This window comes from Engraulis encrasicolus, chromosome 13 (genome assembly GCF_034702125.1).
Source record: "Engraulis encrasicolus isolate BLACKSEA-1 chromosome 13, IST_EnEncr_1.0, whole genome shotgun sequence".
Classification (NCBI taxonomy): domain Eukaryota; kingdom Metazoa; phylum Chordata; class Actinopteri; order Clupeiformes; family Engraulidae; genus Engraulis; species Engraulis encrasicolus.
Window position 1 is genome coordinate 548,158 of NC_085869.1, and position 22,500 is coordinate 570,657.

Genomic DNA, 22,500 nt, shown 5'->3' on the forward strand with positions numbered 1-22,500 from the left:
ATGCAGATTTTCTCCTCTCCATTAACTCTTCACCAACTAAAAATGTTTTAAGTGTATTCTTTTTCCCTTCATAGACTACAGTAAATGGACAAGCACAACAATATTGTTATCCATCGTTACACTGTAACTTGACATATTCATAATCTTGCTTGTATGTTATCGTTTATATAACAACATACAGTCTGCAATACATCATGCATCAATATAAGACGCAATAAGTAAAGACGGCAGGCTGTCAGTTCTAAAAAGCCCCTGTTGGTGTCGCTGGCTAGCATTAGCATTATGGCTTATAGGCTTCAGCTTACCGTCATCGGTTCGCAAAAGTGAAGTGACGTACGGAAGAAATATTGCATTCAGGTTGAGAGTATTACTACAACACACATTAGATTTGACTGAATTAAATACATATAAACACATTCATAAGTACATTAATATCAAAAAGTGACCTCACCAGCAGTTGGTATCATACAAAACAATAATAAATAGACAATAGATTTGATGACTTACCTCGATGTTATCACGTCTCCAAGTTCAGCGTTTCTCTTCCTCGTCCTTGACGACCAGTTTGACTCGTTTGTCTTTCTCCTCCCAGCTGGCAGATCTCCACCTGTCTCACACACATGACAACAACAGGCTTTAGTTGTATAACCCTGATGTCTCACACAACAACAGGCTGTAGAGCATTATGATAGGTGATATCTAGCTGACGTTTTTTATCCAAAGCAGCTTACAGATATTACTAGTGGTGTGCATTGGCACTGCCCTTACGATTCAATTTGATTAAGATTCGGGACGTAACGATTCAATTCGAAACGATTCAGTCCGATTCTACGATGCATTGCAATAAATCAATCATGAGGCAATACAAGTAGTCAGATACTGGACAACATTTTATTGGCTGTTGTGTATCAATCCTGCAGCTTTCAATACTTTCAAGTGCTTTAATTTAATGTAAAGTTCATTTGCTCTGGAAATGCCCACGGAAGTAATTGAAACTCGATTATGGCATTTGCAGAATCGATTATTGAATTGCCCTGCCCCACATTGCGATGCGTTGCCAAATCGATTATTGTTGACAACACTAGATATTACAGGGTAGGCTATTGGTTACAGTCCATGGACTAGTGTGCTCAAGAGCACTTCAGCCATGGATAGAGGAATGATTTGAACCTGCAACCATGTGATGTATAGTTCATCTGCCTAATCACTACACCTTGGCTGCTCCAGACCAGCAAAGATGACCAAAGATTATGAGCATTCAGCTAGCGACCTATGGGCCAAATGCAGCCCACACGAACATGCTGCACCGAGTCCTCATACTCAACAACTGCAGCACTTTGCATGACACTGGAGTTATCATCTAACATGGGGCAGGTAACATGTTATTGGGAGCATTGACTGTATGTGGTGAGCAAAAAGTATTGCGAACCTGAAATCTCAGACACCTGCTGCAGCTGTGTAATGGAATAGATGTTTAATTCTCTTAGTCTTTTTTCTACTAGGTACAGATTGAATAATCTGGCAGGCCGCATGCGGCCCTTGTGCCTTATGTTTCACACCCTGCTGTTGAGCATAAAGATATTTGATATTGATTTGTATAACACACCAACAAAGATTATAGATGTGCATTCAGCAACTACCAGCTAGTTACTCCTTTTTTGTTCTCTTTTCTTTCTAGGTCTTTGTTTTTCATGAGGTACCTTTCAGTGTCCAGAATGATGGTGTGTGAGGGCTACAATGCCAAATGGAACACCCCTGCTTACTATTCAAACCAGAAACCGTGTAATACTGATGACGACACTTGAGAGCAGCAATGACTAACTGTCCACAATATATATGAATTCACTTTTCACCTGGTAGGGATGTAATCAATTTTGTTACTGGCTGTATATTGACTTAATTGCAGCTATGGCCTATTGCAGTGGGGTCATTCCAGCTAGAATCAGCAAATTTCTGAAAAATCTCCCACTCGACCCCATCGGATTTGCCTGAAAAAAATGTATGTGATGGCTTAAACATCCAATAGATCATGTCCACAATATCAGAACTCAGCTCTGGATACTTTTGGCACAAAAAATCTGTAAATAAGTACACCCCCTATGCTTATTTTAGCGACATTGCATGAGTGACCATGTTCAGACTCAATTATCTTCAGAGCTATTTGTGGCAGATTCATTATATTTTCAGGGCTAAGAGTCCCAGAGCTGAATATCATATATTACAATTTGCAGCACTGTAAGTCAAATCACACCGTAATAATGTGCCTCTACTTTTTGTAGATATCATATGTTCTAGGGTTTCCAAATGTCTGTAAAAACCTCAAAGTTCTACATGTAAGGTTCATCCTTGGTAAATGGTCTGATATGTACCATGACTTTCACATCATAGCATATCTAAGAAAATGGTCCAATGGTTGTTGAGATGCAGATGTCCAAAGATGGGAAAAAATTAATTCGCACCACAGTTTGGAGCAATATTTCCAATCTATGACACCAGTTAGGAACTTTCTGTTTGGTGTTTCTGAAAGAGAATGTTCTTTTTAACAACATATAAAAAAATTGGGATGGTGTTTTGCCTCATTCTTTTTATAACGGACTTCAAAATCTCAATTGGCTACAATTACTTGAAGCTATGAGGACCATGTCACCAACCGACTTGTCGCAACTCTCAAATCCATGGCTCTGATGTCACCTTAATAGTGAAAACAAGATGGCTACCCTGTGAATGACAAAGCAAATTCTAGGGAAACCATAACACTTGTAAATTAATTGATTGATGCCACACAGCAAGAATAGCACATTGCACATGGCTTTGATAGACATTCATTATTTTAATTGTAAAATCATAATAATCATCATCATCATCATTTTAGTAGTAGTAGTAGTAGTAGTAGTGGTAGTGGTAGCGGTAGTAGTAGTCTTGGAATAAAGTGATGAAATAGGAGAGGATTAAATAATTGTAGCACTCTTGTTTGCAACAAGGACTCCCATCCTAACTAGTCTTTCAATCAGCACCTGTAACTTTATATTTGATATGAAGCTTGTGTCTTACTCGTTAAGTTATCAGCTGTATTGCAAAATAACTTAATTCATACTGGCTAGAGATTCCCTCAGACTATTTTGACAGCATGGTCCTGGAGTTTTAGTTAGAAGAGTTTGCTTGCATGCAGTATTCAATACCAGTTGAATATTGAAGGCACAGAAGTTCATATTGGCACCAGACAACCATGTGGTTCTTGTCACATTGTTGCGATTTAATTCAGCTGCTTGCATCATTGTAATATTATTCCACTGCAATGCTGACAAGTAGATTGCAAGTTGGCAGCAGTGATTACAACAATAATGATTTGGATACTTGTAGACAATGTTCATTACTTGTAAAGTTCATCATCACATTGATCCAGTTGAGATGATGGAAGCCGAAAGGAAGCTTTGCAGCATGCAAAAGCGTTCAGATATGGTGGTGGATTGGGGGCGGGGCACAGTTCTACAGTCAGGGTACCTCTGTCGTGGTGACTATTGGCGGGGGTGGGACTGTTTTATGGTCGCATAGGAAAGTAAAAGTTGATTAGAAATGACACATAGAGACATGAGACAGTTTGTAAAGAGGTATTCTGATTGTAGAACTTCCCGCCCCCCATCATCCTTTTTTTGCTATGTTGTTAATAAAAAATATCCTCTTACAGACACAACAAAAAACAAGTTCACAGCTGGTGTCATACTTTGGAGGTATTGCTCTAAAAAATGGTGGGGTTTTTTTTCATGACGCCACTTTGGATGGATTTGAGGGATGCATGCCACACTGCATTGAGATTTGAAAAGGCATTATACAAATAAAGGGGCAAAACACCATCCCAATTTTTAGATATGTTGTTAATAAGAATATCCTCTTCGAGAAACAACAAACAGCAAGTTCACAACCGCTGTCATATATTGGAAATATTGCTCCAAACAATGGTGTTTTGTTTCCTTCCCTTGATGCTGACTTCCTGGAACTATTTTGGAACTATGCCATTGGCTCCATGAGCCGCCATCTTTGTGTGAAAATGGAACACAAAAATCAAGGGGATTGGCCACCTTCTTAGGATGGAATTGAGGGTTAAGTCAGATATACTGAAATACTGAGCTGAACAAGTATAAAATCACCTATTTGGTATCAGAGATTTTAGGTTTTAGTGTACACTGACTTGGGTATTCATTTTAGGTGTAGTAAACCCAATTTTTTTCTAAGGTAACAGGGCTCCTAAGGTACACCTGCATGTCACACAGGAATGAGTTTTTAAAATTCATTATAAAAATAATGGGGCAAAACACCATCCCAAATTTTAGATATGTTATGAATAATAATATTATCTTTCAGAGACACCAAACAGCAAGTTCACAACTGGTGTCATAGATTGGGAATATTGCTCCAAATAATGGTATAAATTAGTTTTTGCCCATTTTTGGACCTCTGCATCTCAACAACCATTGGACCCTTATATCAAATATGATGTGATGTGAAAGTCATGGCACATATCTGACCATGTACCAAGGATGAACCTTGAATGTTGAAATTTGAGGTTTTTGTGGTCATCTGAAAACCCTTGCAATTTTAATTTCAAAGAAAAGTAGAGGGCCAGTATTAAGGTGTAATTTGACATACAGTGCTGCAAATTGTAATGTATGCTCATCAGGTCTATGACTCTTAGCCCTGAAAAAATAATGGACCTACCACAAATAGTTTTGGAGATAATTAAGTCTGAATATGGTCACTCAGGCAGTGATGCCAAATCAGGGGGAGGGGGTGTCCTTATTTACAGATTTTTTGTGGAAAAAGTATACACTGCTGAAATCTGCAATGGTGGATATGTTCTATTGGATGTTGAAGCCATCACATATATTTTTTTCAAGCAAATCCGAGGGGGTCGAGTGGGGACCATTTGCTGATTCCAGCTGGAATGACCCAGTGGTTCCCAACCTTATTCTTCAGGGACCCATATTTTTACCATTGTAAGCTTTGCTGACCCGCGAACCATAGGTTGGGAACCACTGGCCTAGTGGGTGGCAGTCGTGGCCGAGTAGATCAGAGGGTGGCAGGTTCGAATCCTACCCTTACCACTCTCTACGGCACCCTATGACTGAGGTGCCCTTAAGCAATGTGCCTAACCCCACACTGCTCCATGGACTGTAGCCAATACCCTGCTCTTAAAATAACTAAGTCACTTTGGTCAGCTTAGTGTAAAGTAATATAATTTGTATTGAACAATACATTTTTCATTTTGTATCGGCTGTACACTCAGTACTTTTCATTGTGTTTTATTTCTTTAGTGGTGCCCCATGTGGGGTGTATTATTCACAGTGTTGATACACTGTACACACAGTACTGGCCTACTCTCTCATAGAAAGAGGGGATAGAGAGAGGGAGAGAGAGAGAGAGAGAGAGAGGGAGGGAGGGAGAGAGAGAGAGAGAGAGAGAGAGGGAGGGAGGGAGAGAGAGAGAGAACAAGCCTGTTTTCTTCCTTCATAAACACCCTGACTTTGGTGCCACAGGAATGCTCCAGGGCACATACTGCACATACTGTGTTTTCTTCCTTGAAGTGCAAGACGGTGTGTGTGTGTGTGTGTGTGTGTGTGTGTGTGTGTGTGTGTGTGTGTGTGTGTGTGTGTGTGTGTGTGTGTGGTTGCATGTGTGGGTGTTTGTCTTTGCGTCTGTGTCTTTGTTCCTAAAAGCTTTATAAAGTCCAATACCAGTCGCACAAAGGCCCAGGGAAATGTATTACCAACTGGAAATGATCATAACATATTCTTCTCCTCTACATAAACTACAATTTGTAATAATAAGTTACAACATCATTATCATCCATCATAATACTGTAAATTGACATTTCTTGTTTGTATATGATAATTAATATAACAACATACAGTACACATTACGTTATGTATCAATAAGACACAATACGTAAAGACGACAGGCTGTCAGTTCTAAAAAGCCCCTGTTGGTGCAGCTGGCTAGCATTAGCATTCTGCCAATCGGTTCACAAAGTGACGGACGGAAGGAATTACCCCTACACACATTAAAATTGACTGAAGTATACATCCAAGTACAGTAATAAGTACATTAATACAAATAAGTGACCTCTACTGCAGTTGAGTAAAACACAAAACTATAATAAATAGAAAATAGATGTGACAACTCACCTCGATGTTACCACGACTCCAAGTTCAGCGTTTTCTCTGCCTCCTCCTCCTTGACGACCAGTTTGACTCGTTTGTCTTTCTCCTCCCTGCAGGCAGATCTCTACCTGTCTCACAACAACAGGCTTTACCCGTATAACCCTGATGATGTGGTGTAATGGTTAGGGAGTTAGAGTGTAGATCACAGGGTTGCAGGTTCTATTCCCACCCTTTCCAACCCCTTCCACCATCCAATGCCAGAAGTTCCCTGGAGCACCTAACCTCGCACTACTCAGTGGGTTGTAAACAAAACCCTGTACCAAGACAACTGACCCCACACTGCTCCAGGGACTGTAATCAATACCCCACAACAGACTGTAGAAAGTTAGGATATTTGTCTTTTTTGGCTGTAACGAATACCCTGTAACCAGGCACCTAAATCCACACTGCTCCAGGGACTGTAACCAATACCCTGTACCAAGGTACTTAACCCCACACTGCTCCAGGGACTGTAACCAATACCCCACAACAGGCTGTAGAAAGTTAAGATATTTGTCTTTTTTTGGCTGTAACCAATACTCTGTACCAGGGCACCTAACCCCACACTGCTCCAGGGACTATAACCAATATTGCAAGTCACATATCAGGGCCATTGAAGGTAATGACCAACTGAAAATTTAATAAAACTGAAGATTTCATACATGTATTTTTTCCACCGTAAATATAAATACAACAGTGTTATCCATCGTAATCTGTAACTTGACATATACATGATCTTGCTTGTATATGATCATTTATACAACAACATACAGTTTACATTACGTTATGTATAGCCTATAAGACATTATGCATCAATATAAGACGCAATAGGTTAAGACGGTAGGCTGTCAGTTCTACAAAGCCCCTGCTGGTGCTAACAGGCTTTTTGGTGCAGCTGGCTAGCATTAGCATCATTGCTAATAGGCTCACCTTACCGTCATCAGTAAGCAAATTTAAAGTGACTGACAGAAGGCATGGTGCATTCTGGTTGAGAGTATTACTACAACACACATTATATTTTACTGAATTAAATACATATAAACACATTCATAAGTACATTCATACAAATAAGTGACCTCCTCAAAAGTTGAATATAATACAAAACAATAATGAATAGACAGTAGATTTGACGACTTACCTCAATGTTATCACGTCTCCAAGTTCAGCGTTTCTCTTCCTCCTCCTTGACGACCAGTTTGACTCGTTTGTCTTTCTCCTCCCAGCTGGCAGGTTTCCACCTGTCTCACACACACACGACAACAGGATTCAGTTTTATAACACTGACAGGGTGGCAATGGTTAGGGAGTTAGAGATTCACAGGGTTACAGGTTCAATTCCCGCCCTTTCCAACCCCTTCGGGGATTGGTATCTTGCTCAAGGGCACTTTAGCCATGGATGGAAGACAGGGTTGGTAATGGTGGGATTCGAACCTGCGACCCTGTGATGTATAGTTAGTCCATCTCCCTAATCATTACACCTCAGCTGCCCCAAAGACAACAACAAACGTGACAAAAGATTATGTGCACCTGGTCCAACTCAAACAGTAGGGCACTATATTGTTACAACAGGGATCCAGACTCGATTATGGCCTGAGGACATTTCCTCCCCGAAAAAAGTTTCGTCAACATTAGTCCGTACGCACACGTCTGTTTGTGTGATGTGATCGCTTACCCACAAGATGTACAACAACAAAAAATACATACAATTTACATGCATCCGAACGTGCACAAAATGTGCATACATATCCTGCAACAAGCAAGTACTGGGTCTCAAGCGTGTGTCAGACTTGGTGTTAAGGACCTAATTCATATGTTCATGTATGATATTGTGTGTGTGTATGAGTGTGTCTGTGTGTGTGTGTGTGTGTGTGTGTGTGTGTGTGTGTGTGTGTGTGTGTGTGTGTGTGTGTGTGTGTGTGTGTGTGTGTGTGTGTCTGTGTGTGTGTCTGTGTGTGTGTGTGTGTGTCTGTGTGTGTGTCAGAGAGAGAGAGAGAGAGAGAGAGAGAGAGAGAGAGAGAGAGAGAGAGAGAGAGAGAGAGAGATATGGAGAGATATATTATTGTCAATGTGTTATTAATATGTTTTGGTTAAACTGCACATAGGAGACTGGTCAAACACATTTTCAAACTTCTGTGCTAACTCTGTTACACAAATTGATTACATTAAAGTACACTTGACTTGACTTGACACTTGACGTGTTCACTGCAAAGTGCCGCTGGCATGTTCCACTGTAGCTATCACTGCAGGTGATCTACCTCTGTGCGGTAAACCGAGAGAATGCAGTCTCTCCACATATCAGGAACACACACACTGTGAGGATGTGAGCAGTCACCCCCATGAAGATGGGAGGAAAAACAGAAACGAGGGTCAGAAATCCAAAATATAGGTGGTATTTTATTTTTTACAGTGCAGTCTTAAATGTCCAAGTGCAAAAATTCACAGTCCAAAAATCCAACAAAAATATCCAACAAAAATGGCAAAAAATAATCTTCAGTTCAAAAAGGTGCAAATTGTCCATGTGAAAAATAATGCTAAATAAATACTACCAAAAATGCTAAGAGCTTTTGGGTCATTCCAGCTGGAATCAGCAAATTTCTGAAAAATCTCCCACTCGACCCACTCGGATTTGCCTGAAAAAAATGTATGTGATGGCTTAAACATCCAATAGATCATATCCACAATATCAGAACTCAGCTCTGGATACTTTTGGCACAAAAAATCTGTAAATAAGTACACCCCCTACGCTTGTTTTAGCGACATTGCATGAGTGACCATGTTCAGACTCAATTATCTCCAGAACTATTTGTGTCAGATTCATTATATTTTCAGGGCTAAGAGTCCCAGACCTGAATATCACAATTTGCAGCACTGTAAGTCAAATCACACCGTAATAATGTGCCTCTACTTTTTGTAGATATCATATGTTCTAGGGTTTCCAAATGTCTGTAAAAACCTCAAAGTTCTACATGTAAGGTTCATCCTTGGTAAATGGTCTGATATGATGACTTTCACATCATAGTATATCTAACAAAAGGCTCCAATGGTTGTTGAGATACAGAGGTCCAAAGATGGGAAAAAAATAATTTGCACCAATGTTTGGAGCAATATTTCCAATCTATGACACTAGTTAGGAACTTTCTGTTTGGTGTTTCTGAAAGAGGATGTTTTTTTTAACAACATATAAAAAAATTGGGATGGTGTTTTGCCTCATTCTTTTTATAACGGACTTCAAAATCTCAATTGGCTACAATTACTTGAAGCTATGAGGACCATGTCACCAACCGACTTGTCGCAACTCTCAAATCCATGGCTCTGATGTCACCTTAATAGTGAAAACAAGATGGCTACCCTGTGAATGACAAAGCAAATTCTAGGGAAACCATAACACTTGTAAATGAATTGATTGATGCCACACATCAAGAATAGCACATTGCACATGGCTTTAATAGACATTAATTATTTTAATTGTAAAATCATAATAATAACCATCATCATCATTTTAGTAGTAGTAGTAGTAGTACACAGTAAATTTGCCAGTGTTAATTTTGCAGTGTTAAGGCTTATTAACACTATTGGAGTAATTCCAACACCAAATGGAGTGAGATGCTCTCCAGTGTCAGTGACAAATGAAGTTGTTAAATTGTGTGGAGTTAGAAGTACTCCAGAGAGCCCCCGCCTCCTCGAGGTGATGGAGTTTGTCTGCGCCATTCCCTAGTAACACAGAACGTAAAGAGAACGTTTGACTTTTGGTTCTCTAAAGGTTGGGGTTATTACCAAACCAAAATTTACCACTTAGAAACGTTCCCTTTGGTTACAGTAAAAAACAAGCAGCCATTGGTTCCGGTTCGGTTCTGGATACGTTTCAGATACGTAATTTTTGGTTCTGTTTTGGTTCTCACTGGGTTGCCAGGAAAGTTTAATTTAAGTTCCCAGAACGATATATGTGTGGTTCCCATTCCATTCCCTTATTGTTCTCTCACCGTACCTTTATTGCTTTTCATGTTTGTTCCCTCATCGTTCCCATATGGTTCCCATAACCTTGATGGTTACATTATAGGTCTGGTCACGTCTGGTTCCCTAGACGTGCTCCTGATGTTCCCCCAACTTTGTTTATACTGTGTTGTTCAGAGCATAAGCAATGATGACTGTCCACCCGATTAAATCATATACGGCTACATATTAATAACAGTATTTCCTACAGATTTAATCATGTACACAATCTATTTTTTTTATTCCATTTCATTCATTTAACTCAACTTGGTTGGGTTGATCTAAGGTTTGGCTGTGCACACAACATCACACAAAAGATGTGGTGAGTGAAAGAAATAACTTGAGAACTTGTTACACCTTTGCCGGTAACAAGCAGGCCCTTCACAACCAATCTGTCCATCAGCGCCTGGCCAAACCTAATTACTTAGGGCTGGTATATCATGATTCAATTGCTTGCACCTGAAAAACTCCTAATCAATCTGGTCACATGGTACTCTTGAGCCTGTATATAAACCTGCTGTCAGAGTGCTTTAGTTATTTGCCTGCCTGCCTGCCTGCTGGCTGGTCAGCATGGCACAGCATAGCGCTTGTTTAACTGCTTTGCAAGCAAGCTAATAGCGCTTTTGGCTTATGGCATTTGTTAACTACATCTTGTGCCTTGCTTTGTGAGCTAGTCAGTAACAGCACATGTTACATTGCTTGCGCCATTGTGCACTTGATGTAGATGGTATGATTATCTTTAAACTTCATTAAGGAAAACATTTGGTATTAATCCCCACTAGATTGTGTTCATACATGCTCAGCTGATATTTCTCTCACATTGTGGTACAGTATGGCATAGTCTGATATTTAAATACAGACATTATACAAGTTTTCAGCAGTGTGAATCATCATTCTAAAATAGCAGTGTGCCAAACTGATGTCAGGCGCAGGGTGTTTCAGTGATGGTGGAGGATGGGAGGTCCTTAAGTACCATGATCAGGGTACCTCAAATATGGTGAGAGATAGTGGGGCAGGACCAAAACACATTCACAATAATAAACAAGGTTGGGGGAACATCAGGAGCATGTCTAAGGAACCAAATATGCAACCAACAAGGTTAAGGGAACCATATGGGAACGACAAGGGAACAAACATGACATGAACAGGAATAAAGTGACGGTGAGAGAACAATAAGGGAACGGAATGGGAACTACACATATAACATTCTAGGAACGAAAATTAAACTTTCCTGCCAACCAAGTGAGAATGGAAAAATAACCAAAAATGACTCTCTGGGGACGTACCCAGAACTAAACTGGAACCAAGGGCTTGTGTTCCAGGAACCTTCGTAGAACTAAAAATTGTTAGTAGGGAAGTAAATTGCACAGTTGAAGCAGGGCTACAACCCGATTTGACATTACACATACACAAATAGATAGGGCTCTGCGATTTGCACGTCCTTATCTCCACCTCAGATGCGCAAAGTGGGAGCATTCTGCCCGCATCCCACTGTCGGCTTGTATTGTGTGAGGACGTGAGTCGTGAACCTTTAAGTAACCTTTAACCTTTGCAGTGTGAGAAGGAGCTTAATACCCACTTGTAAGTAGTGCCATTGTCCGTAATGGAGTGATAGAAGTGCACAAGTGCGCCATTGAGATGCAGCATTGGTACAGCAGTGCACCTGTGAGGTGTGGAAAGGCAACATTCTCATCCTCTTGGCAGGAGGCCCAGAGAGTCCTGAGGCAAATTACAAAGTTATTCTACAGTAAATTACTTCACTTGGCCGCCATCTTGACGACGCCATCAGGCATCTATTCCGGATTAGCAAGAAGACCCCACGTGATGTGTGCTGCACTTGTAAAGGGCTTTGGCCGACATTTTGTAGATTGGGGCTACAGTAAGTCTCGACATGCGGTATCATGGCGGCCATTTTGTATATCTGGTCTGCGTCTTGACACAGTCGGTCTCGTTACCATGACTACGGCAGTGTGTCTGTGAGATGTGGATAGACAGCATTCTCCTCCTGTTGGCAGGTTGCTCCCCTGAGGTTGTACATCACCACACATGGCATCCAATGCCTATGGCAGAATGCCATTTTATACACTACAGTACATACAGTATATATATATATATATATTCGATCCACACTGAAGTGGCTACATCATTGTATTGTTGTTTTCCAAAATGTGATTGCAACTTTTCGTATTGTGCTGGCCTGTTCTGAAATATTAAACAGTGTTGCCGTTTGTAAAGCCTGATACAGTATTTCTCTATTAGGTCTAGACGTTTTATTCTGTAGCAGTTGCCTTTTGTCAAAATTACTTTTTTGACGCAAAAAAGTACCAAAGGACTGTCGTAGTTCTGACAGCATTTCTTCATTAATATTTACCATTAATTTATTGTAAAATGACATTATATCATATTCTGTAAAATGTTATAGTTTTTGCTAACTGTGTAGGCCTATTTGACAGCAAAAGGGTTTCGGTGTAGTTCTGGGGCCTAGAGTTGGGTGCTTAGGACAGCTGAAAAGAAGGAAGGTCCGCACACTGTTGCTGCTCCAGGTTTATTAACACAACGTTTCGACCATGCAGTCTGGTCTTCGTCAGGTGTATGTGAGTTTGTGTAACATGACAGTTCTTTTAAAGACTCTTGAAGGAAGAGGCGGGCGCAATGCGCCGTTGAGTGACATCTCCTCCAAGTGAGGTCATAGTTCAAAACACAAACAGAAAAAAAGGGAATTACACAGAAACCCACATGTAAATAAAGAAAATTACATAAAGAGAAAATAACACCACTCAATAGAAACAAAAATGACAAGTGCCCAAATGTACAGTGCAATCCATCACCATGTCTCATCTCAAGTTATTCAATAGTTATGTACAAAACAAAGGGGGATAATCCATAATATACCAAAGTCAGGATAAGTAGCCTATACAAAAGGTTTTATCCTAATTAAATTGTGTGAGAACACCTCCAGGAAGTAGGAAGAGTCATAATAATAACTAGATTGCATTTCCTCACAGAAAATGCTGGAGTATGCTTGCCCTCCATGCATTCGCTGCCCCTCATGCATGCGTTGCCCTTCATGCATTGCTCTTCATCCATGTTCACACACACACACACACACACACACACACACACACACACACACACACACACACACACACACACCACACACACACACACACACACACACACACACACACACACACACACACACACGCACAAACACACACACACACACACACACACACACACACACACACACACACACACACACACACACACACACACACACACACACACACACACACACACACACACACACACACACACACACACACACACACACACACACACACAAACACACACACTAATACGTCTAAGTCAAAAACATGTTTTTTTGGTGTACCACCCCCTGGACACCATATTGTACATTTGCATATTCTTTGTTGTGCATCCTTTGTTTTTGTTCCAGGGCCAATACATTGAGGCCATTCGCCCATAGTGTAAATGGGGCAGATATTGACCTGAAACAATTTTCACAAAAATCGGTATGTAGCCTTTGTCTATAGTGAAGATAATGTCTACTCATTTTTGTTGTGATACGAGTAGCCGTTGCTGAGATATGAGCTCACTTCCTGTTTGGCGTCTTCGCCGCCAAATTTGATTGGCTCCTGTTCAAAGACGGTTCAAGAAATCAGTCCGTAACTTTCAGGGTAGCTGTATCTCAGTCGGAACATGATCTGATGAATTTTTCGGGACACTCTCACAAAAAATGTGGGAGGGGCGTCATTTTTATTGATTTTTACAACATTCAAAATTGCGGGAAAACTTTCCGAGGTCCAAAATTTTGTCAAAGGGTGCGTTGGATTCGGCTTGGTCCAAGGATAATGTGAATACCATTTTGGTTGTAATACATATGGGCGTTTCCGAAATATGAGCTAACTTCCTGTTTTACCTCTTCAATATGGCCAAAACATTTTTGTTTTAATACATATGGGCGTTTCCGAAATATGAGCTAACTTCCTGTTTTGCCTCTTCAATATCGTCGGCTTGCTACCAAAACCGCCTAAGTCCGATTTTGGGGTTTTCGGAAAACAGGGAAAAACTAGGCACCAAAGGGGGCGCCAAACATCAGTGGCGGTTCTAGGAAATCTGAGACCCTGGGCAAAGAGCAATTGTGAGTCCCCCCTAATAATTTTGGTCAAAGGAGATTTTTGCAGAACTCCCCTTTTTTACTCCCCTACCACATCTGCATCATCCTGTCATCATGTCTGTGTAATTGGTCCACTACAAACAGTACCAAGATGTTAATTTATTTTCTTTATTTATTTTGAGTGAAGCTGCAAGTCAAACATGAAATGGCTCCTAAGGAAAACTTAATTATTAAATAAATTATTTGAAGCAGCAAAACAAGAACAATTCACTGCACATTATTTTGATAGTTATACTATTCTTTTTTATTTTTATTCCAAACTTTAATCCTGGATATGGTGAATGATTGAAATATTTTTGTAGACCTTGTAACAATCTAGCATGCTATGTATTAAGCTCATTATGTCTAACTGTTTAACTTAAACACTTAGGGGATTCTTTTGCCTTAAGACATGTACATCTTGCATGCTGGTAAATCTCATGTCGACCCTGTCAACAGATTTTCACAGATTTCTTTTACTTTCTAGCACTTTCAGTCATATTAGCTTTAAATGAAACATTATTTGCATTCTCATTCAAAGTATAACTCTTATTGTCATTGTGCCAGAGCAATTGCCACAATGGTCATGCATATATTGCTCATATTAGGGAAGCTCCCAACTGCAGTGCCACACAGAGGAATCCATGCAGTGATGCCCAATCTCCATGTTGAGGTCCCATCAGTCATGGAGGAGGATGAAGGGGTGGGGCACTTCTTTGGTCCTTGTACCTCCTCACGAGCTGTCTCCTCCTTGTTTATCATCTTTGCTTAACTTCTGCTCTTCTCCATGCTCATAGAACTGCCCCACCCTCCCAACCTTGTCCATGACCGAGGTAACCTGGTCATAGAACTGTGCCCCGCCCACTTCAACACCATGACCGTGGCATTCAGAATATGATATAGAACCACTACTGGATACTTTACACATTGGAATTGGTCATCCTACTGCGTATGCAATAATGCATTGCACTAGTGACATCAACCCAATGCTGTTCAAAGTCTACATTATGAAAAATTACTAGAAGACAGGACACAGTCTATGGCAGTCACCTATAAATCTGTGATGACATCAAAGAAAGTACATGATTAATAATTGCCGAATTCGTTTCAAGGCTACAACTATTAATTAATGTAGGGCTACAACCATTGTTTGAGAAGATTATCTCAGACAGATGTCTAAGGATGAAGTTTTAAAACATGGCCATTGTCTTTGAAGAGAGAGAGAGAGAGAGAGAGAGAGAGAGAGAGAGAGAGAGAGAGAGAGAGAGAGAGAGAGAGAGAGAGAGAGAGAGAGAGAAACTCTCAACAGATGTAAATAAACGGCTTCTTGCATCAAAAATGGCTAAGTCAAGTTACCCAAGTCATTCACATTGGCAGAACAATTGTGCACAGGGCCCCAGGATGAATAGATAGGGCCCCCATACCACCTGCCAAGATCATAATAGGGCCCCTACCCCTGCCACCTGCAGGAGGGCCCTAGGCCTACAGGCAAAGGCCCTCCTTGTCCTCCCTATAGCTACGCCCCTGGTCATTCATTTTCTCATAGGCAGTGTGTGACTTTATGCATACAGATTTTTTTACTCTGGTGACTTTTGTGATTGATCTATGACCCTGGCGGAAAGGCAGGGTGATGCAGCTGTGGTAGGGGAGTAAGTTTATGTAAAAATCTCATTTCGACCAAATTCGGACTTAGGCGGTTTTGGTAGCAAGCCGACGATATGGCCAAAACACAGTTTCGTCAATTGTGGCGCCCCCCAGTGGCCAATTATCCTCCAATTTGTCATTTGACCTCTAGGGGTGATGTCAGTCATGTGTATCCAATTAAGTTGTGATCTGACGTGTTTTTACCGAGATATGAGCTAACTTCCTGTTTGGCGACTTTAATATGAGCTAAAACACATTTTCACTAATTGTGGCGCCCCCCATGTTCCAATTTTCACGGAAATTGGTATGTAAGCCCTGGCTATAGTGAGGGTAATGTGTATACATTTTTGTTGTGATACGAATAGGCGTTGCCCAGATATGAGCTCACTTCCTGTTTGGCGTCCTCGCCGGCAAATTCGATTGGTTCCTGTTCGGAGACGGTTCAATCAATCGCTCCGCAACTTTTAGGGTAGATGTATCTTGTTCGGAACATGCTTTGTGTAAAATTTCGGGACGATCGGTCAAAAATTGTGGGCAGGGCGCCGTTTTTATGGATTTTTACAAAATTCAAAATGGCGGGAAAACTGTCCTGACAGAAGATGACGTCATACGCATTGGGTTCGTCTTGGTCCAAGGATTCCAGGGATACCAAGTTTTTGAAAATTGGACCTACGGTTCAAAAGTTACCGTTTTCCTGATGGTGGCGCTAGAGAGTTCGAGGTACCCCCGTGAAAAATACAAAACCTGGTCGTCTGACCGAGCCAAACGTTTCGGTCTTTGAAAGGATTTTCTATCTTGAGCGGTTCTTCAAAACGAATGGTTCGTAGACGGAATAATAAAATTAAAAATAGAAAGAAACGGAAGAATAACAATAGTATGCTTGCCGCATGGCAAGCATACTAATAAATAGCCAAATGAATTTTCTTTTTTTTTTTAAAGATGATCGGATGAATTGCCATTAATGTGCAAGCTCTGACAAAATTGAGTGTAGCCACAAGCCCCTATACCGATTCTCGCATCGCAAGATTTGAAACGTCTAATATTGCAACTTCAAACTTGTTTTCTGGATGTGGATACTTTTTTCGTTTGGTAAAAATTACGGAGAGTGCAATAGGGGGTCTAAACCTCACCGCAGTAACCTACAGCGCCGCGTTTAAGTGTTTGAGCATTTAAGCGTTGGCTATTTATCTTACATCGCCAACAGCTGGGGCGATAACCTAACATACACTTCCCTAATGAATTTAATGTTGTCACATTGGCAAAAATTAGCAAGCGATTGATATTGCTGTTTTCGTGCTCAAATTAAGTGTAAGCAACTGTCGGGTGTGAGAGAAGGACAGGCGCACACATGCGGAACTCTGGTAGCCATAACCAACAGAACAGATGTCACGTGTCAGATGTCACATCCCCACCTGCATTTTTTTTGCTGTTTGCTATGACTAATCAATGCACCGAGTGTAGTGTAGGCCTATGCCATTAAATTATGCCCAAAAAGTACACAGTAAAAACTTACAAGGATTTCAGAGTAATTTATTGTGAAATCTCACAGTTAATTACTCTGATGTTCTGGTACACTATGCTACTGTGATGGTCACACGGCACACAGCAAATTAGTTTGAAATCATTGTATCACTTGCCATTTCTCACCTAACTTGCACATCACAGTATTGTACTGTGCTCTTCAAGGATAACCAGCATGCCAAAGTGATAAAGTAGGAAACATCACAGTAAACTACTGTGTGGGCGGAGTATCTATTGAATTAATAGTGCATTGGGGCACAACTTCAGTCATAGACAGGTTGGGCTCTTCATTACAATCACACCTTTCATTGACATTTTCAGCAAATTATTTCATTCTTATTGTCTTGTGGTATACATGTATACACCCATCATCAGTTGACTACGTGTTCCCCACTCTCTGTCAAATAACAGGAGAATGAGCTTTTATATATTGGGAGATATACATGACCATCTTCATGACTGTGGGAATATGGTCATTTTTCTTGTGTACCACTTTAAATAGTACAACCCCTACAATAAACACAGAATATAACAAGGAGTAATATTTTGAAGCACACTTAAGATATTCCATCCAGATAAATGGCTCTCCATAAGTGCATTGCATGATGATACACGATCTGAAGCCCATATGTCCTAAGCCCCTCCCCCTCAGGTTGTACATATTGCCATGAGGAAGTGAGAAAAAAGGAGATGACCAAGCATGGGAAGACATGTAGCAAACAAGAAGTTGATGACTAAATAGTTAGCTGTAAATGTCGATGAACTCTCTGAAGGCCCAGGTTGTGCTATGTGGCAGCCTTGGCCTAATGGTTAGGGAGGTGGACTTAAGTTCAGTGAGTTGCAAGTTCAAATCCCTCCAAACCCTACATTGCCCTAGGGGCAGCAACCAACATTGTATATTTGTGTATCACTTTGAGTAAAGGCGTCAGCCCTCAACCCAACTGACATGCCTTCCCATTGAACTTTCGCCCACTTCAAGTGTGTAACAATATCTTACTGTGAACTCACAGGGAGTTACTGGCTACTAATTGCATTCATTTCACAGTAACATACTGTGAATTCGTCGTATCACAGTTAACTACTGTAAAGGCGCCAGCCTTCAACCCAACTGACATGCCTCCCCATTGAACTTTCGCCCACTTCAAGTGTGTAACAATATTTTACTGTGAACTCACAGGGAGTTACGGGCTACTAATTGCATTCATTTCACAGTAACATACTGTGATATTCTGCCATAATTTGTTACTGTGAAATCAACACAGTAAAAAATATTCCCGTGATGTCACAGGGAATTACTGGCTACTAATTGCATTCATTTCACAGTAGTTTACTGTGGCCATCCTCACAGTTTACTGTGATCTTCTCACAGTAGTTTACACACACACACACACACACACACACACACACACACACACACACACACACACACACACACACACACACACACACACACACACACACACACACACACACACACACACACACACACACACACACACACACACTCTCTCTCTGTTTGGAGAGCACGCAATTAAACTGTTACAGTTTAGGCAGTAGGCCTATTTAAGCATAGGCTACACACATTTCAACTTTCACGTTGTGCGATGGGTGGGGGACAAGTGGGGGAAAAGTTCTTTCTCTCGCTCTCTCTCTCTCCCTCTCTCGCCCACACACACACGCGACGTAGCCTGTATTTTCCACTCTTCGCAAGACCTAATTCCAATTGACTCGTCTTGTTGAATACCAGCCAAACTCACAAGCTAGATAGCCAATAGTTTCGATTGTGCTGCTTGGAGATGAGGCATTTAAACTGTTACAATTTAGACAACAAAGAGAAGACGGCGGTCTTCCCGGTGTAACAACCCAGCAGTTTTTTTAATGGGAGCTTTTGAGATGACTATGATCCAACTTGTCTTGAGCACCGTCATAGCGCAACAAATCGTTATCGTAAACATAGCCTAGATAATTGGAAATTACAAAAAATAGGCTACATTTTATAGACTTTGGCTAGAGGCTAAGCTGACTTCTCTACCTGTTTGAATTAGTGCAGCCTTACAGGGAGGACGTTAATTTGGCATAGGGTCATTCCAGCTAGAATCAGCAAATTTTGGAAAAAAACTCCCACTCAACCCCCTCAGATTTGCCTGAATAAACATGTATGTGATGGCTTAAACATCCAATAGATCATATCCACAATATCAGAACTCAGCTCTGGATACTTTTGGCACAAAAAATCTGTAAATAAGTACACCCCCTACGCTTGTTTTAGCGACATTGAATGAGTGACCATGTTCAGACTCAATTATCTCCAGAACTATTTGTGTCAGATTCATTATATTTTCAGGGCTAAGAGTCCTGAGATTTCAGCTGTGAATGAATATCATATATTACAATTTGCAGCACTGTAAGTCAAATCACACCGTAATAATGTGCCTCTACTTTTTGTAGATATCATATGTTCTAGGGTTTCCAAATGTCTGTAAAAACCTCAAAGTTCTACATGTAAGGTTCATCCTTGGTAAATGGTCTGATATGTACCATGACTTTCACATCATAGTATGGGTCATTCCACACCAAATCTCCGAATCATCCCGCACGACCATCTCAGATTTGGCAGAAAAAAATCAAGGAGGTTCACAAACGTCCCAATAGGAAAAGTGCAAAATTATAGCTCTCAACTCCTCATAGTTTTGTCATTAAAAATGTTTTTGTCAGGTACCCCCCTGACTCATTTGGAACAGACTTCTCAGAGAGCCCACTTTCAGAGTGTTGTATCTAAAAAACTACTTTAAGTAGGTCCTTGTGAATTTCAAGGGGTAACATTTGGAACATGTACTTGTGAAATGTGGATTTTCACACATCCTCTTGTCATTTACCACCGTTTTCTGGGGGCTTAAAGTTGCTTGAAAAATTCTCACCTTTGAATTTGTGGGCATCTTTGAAGGACTCTGGTAAGTGCAGTTTTAAAGACAGAGGTTTGATATGGACAATGTATGTTCCCAACCATTCTGTGCATGTTGTGTTGAAAGACTGATCTTCTGCGATGAACAGTTTAGAAGATATGAAGTCTTTAAAATGGAAAAACTGAAACTTGGTGTCATCTTTGACACGTTATTTAAAAAAAATGTCACGACTCACCACCGTATTATCAACAGTTTTGGAAAGATTAGATGTCTGTTCTTAACATATCCAAAAACTGGGATGGTATTCTGCCTCATTTGGTCACAATGATTTTTTTAAAACCCACTGTTGTGTGACTTCCACTGCTCCTATGAAAACCTGATATTGGGGGGCAACTTTGCCATGCTATACCAAAACAATGACAGCAATCACCACAATTAACTGAACAGTTTTGGAAAGATAGGATGTCTGTTTGTAACATATCCAAAAACTGGGATGGTGTTCTGCATCAATGTCTTGTAATGACTCTTGAAAAACCAGTTTGCTGTTACATCAGCAGCTCCTGTGAAAATGCCTAAGTCGCATGAATTACCAGGGGCGGAGCTATAGGGGGACAAGCAGAGCATTTGTCCAGGGCCCTCCTGCATTTGTGGTAGGGGCCATAATCATGACCTTTGCAGACTTTTGGGTGCCAATCTATTTGGGCTGACACAGTGAATGACAGGCAGTTTGACTTGGGCATTTTTGATACAAGAAATGTGACTTGAGTATTTTTGAAGCACACAATAAGAAACAGTTGAGTGATTTATATACCATTATTATTTTTCTTTTTCTATTTATTTCTATTTCTATTTCTATTTTTCTATTATTTTTCTTTTTGGTAACTAAATGTTTGTGAATTAAAGGTTATGGCCATGTGTTTAAACCTCAACACTGTAGGAGTTAACATTTTGCTATTATACCATAAAGTAAGTCTTGAATTGCAGTAGTGATAAATTAATTGAATCATTCTGATTGGTAAAGTAGCATTGTTAAGACATTGTCTTGATACAGGATGTTTGCCAAACTTTATTTCAGGATATGATTATTTTAAACAAATTTCTTTTAGCTGTGAAGATGTCTTGATAAAGAAATAATGAAAAAAGAAACGCAATATCGATGCCCTCATTTACTTTGTTATAATCTTGTGACGTTTCAGGCAACTCTGGCCCTTACTCAGACATAAATATTTCACTTCAATACATTTCAAATTTCACATGACTTCTGTAATTTTGCTCTGTGAATAGAGGTGCATATCAATTATTTCCTCATGCAGACCTTTGCCATGGACCAATACAATGCGATAGGTTCCTCGGTCATGGTTAGGACTGGGGCGGGGCCAAGTTCTATGAACAGGTCACCTTTGTCATGGTTTTTTTGGGGGGGTGGGACACTTTTATTATCATGGAGAAGAGGAAAAAAAACAGTGATGGTGCAAAAGGAGGAGACTGTTCATAAGGAGGTATCCTGACTAAACAGCTGTCCTGCCCCTCCAATCACCATGACTGAGCTACGCTGAGCATGGTGCTAGACCACTGCAATACCAACAGAATGCTCATCAAGGGTCAATTCTGTCACAGAGCTTAGCAATGCAAGCATCAGTGTATGATGTTCTACATTAACCCTGATGAATTTGCACAAATGGACATACATGTGTACATGACGGAAAACACAAATCATATGTAGAAAGAATAATCACATGAGAGGTAATATCTCTACACAATCCAAAGTAATCCACAGCAGACCTCAGAACTGCATGAAAGTTGGTAAACAAGTTAATAAAGATTGTTATGAATTGTAATAAAAAGCATTAAGTTGTGGTGATAGTCAGGATGTACTTGTTTCAAGATCTATGGGGATGTTTCAGTGATTCAACATTTCATCACTTTATTCCGGTATTTGGTTTTCAGTGCCTAAAGATGAAGTTTACGCACGTCTATAACCTTTGAATTACTGAAATGTAGTTTCAGAAAAAGCTGAAGAAAAACTCTGTCAACAGCCACTTTTACTTTTTTGCCGTATTATATTGAGT

At 40.4% G+C, this 22,500-nt stretch overlaps 1 long non-coding RNA gene across 1 annotated transcript; it reads right to left on the reverse strand.

Moving 5' to 3' along the window:
- Nucleotides 1-513: 513 nt before the first annotated feature.
- LOC134460609 (uncharacterized) lies at nucleotides 514-7,423 on the reverse strand. Its single transcript, XR_010037117.1, has 3 exons — nucleotides 7,333-7,423; nucleotides 6,180-6,283; nucleotides 514-607 (listed from the first exon to the last, which is right to left on the reverse strand). It is a non-coding gene; the product is annotated as an uncharacterized LOC134460609 (long non-coding RNA).
- Between the last annotated feature and the right edge of the window lie 15,077 nt (nucleotides 7,424-22,500).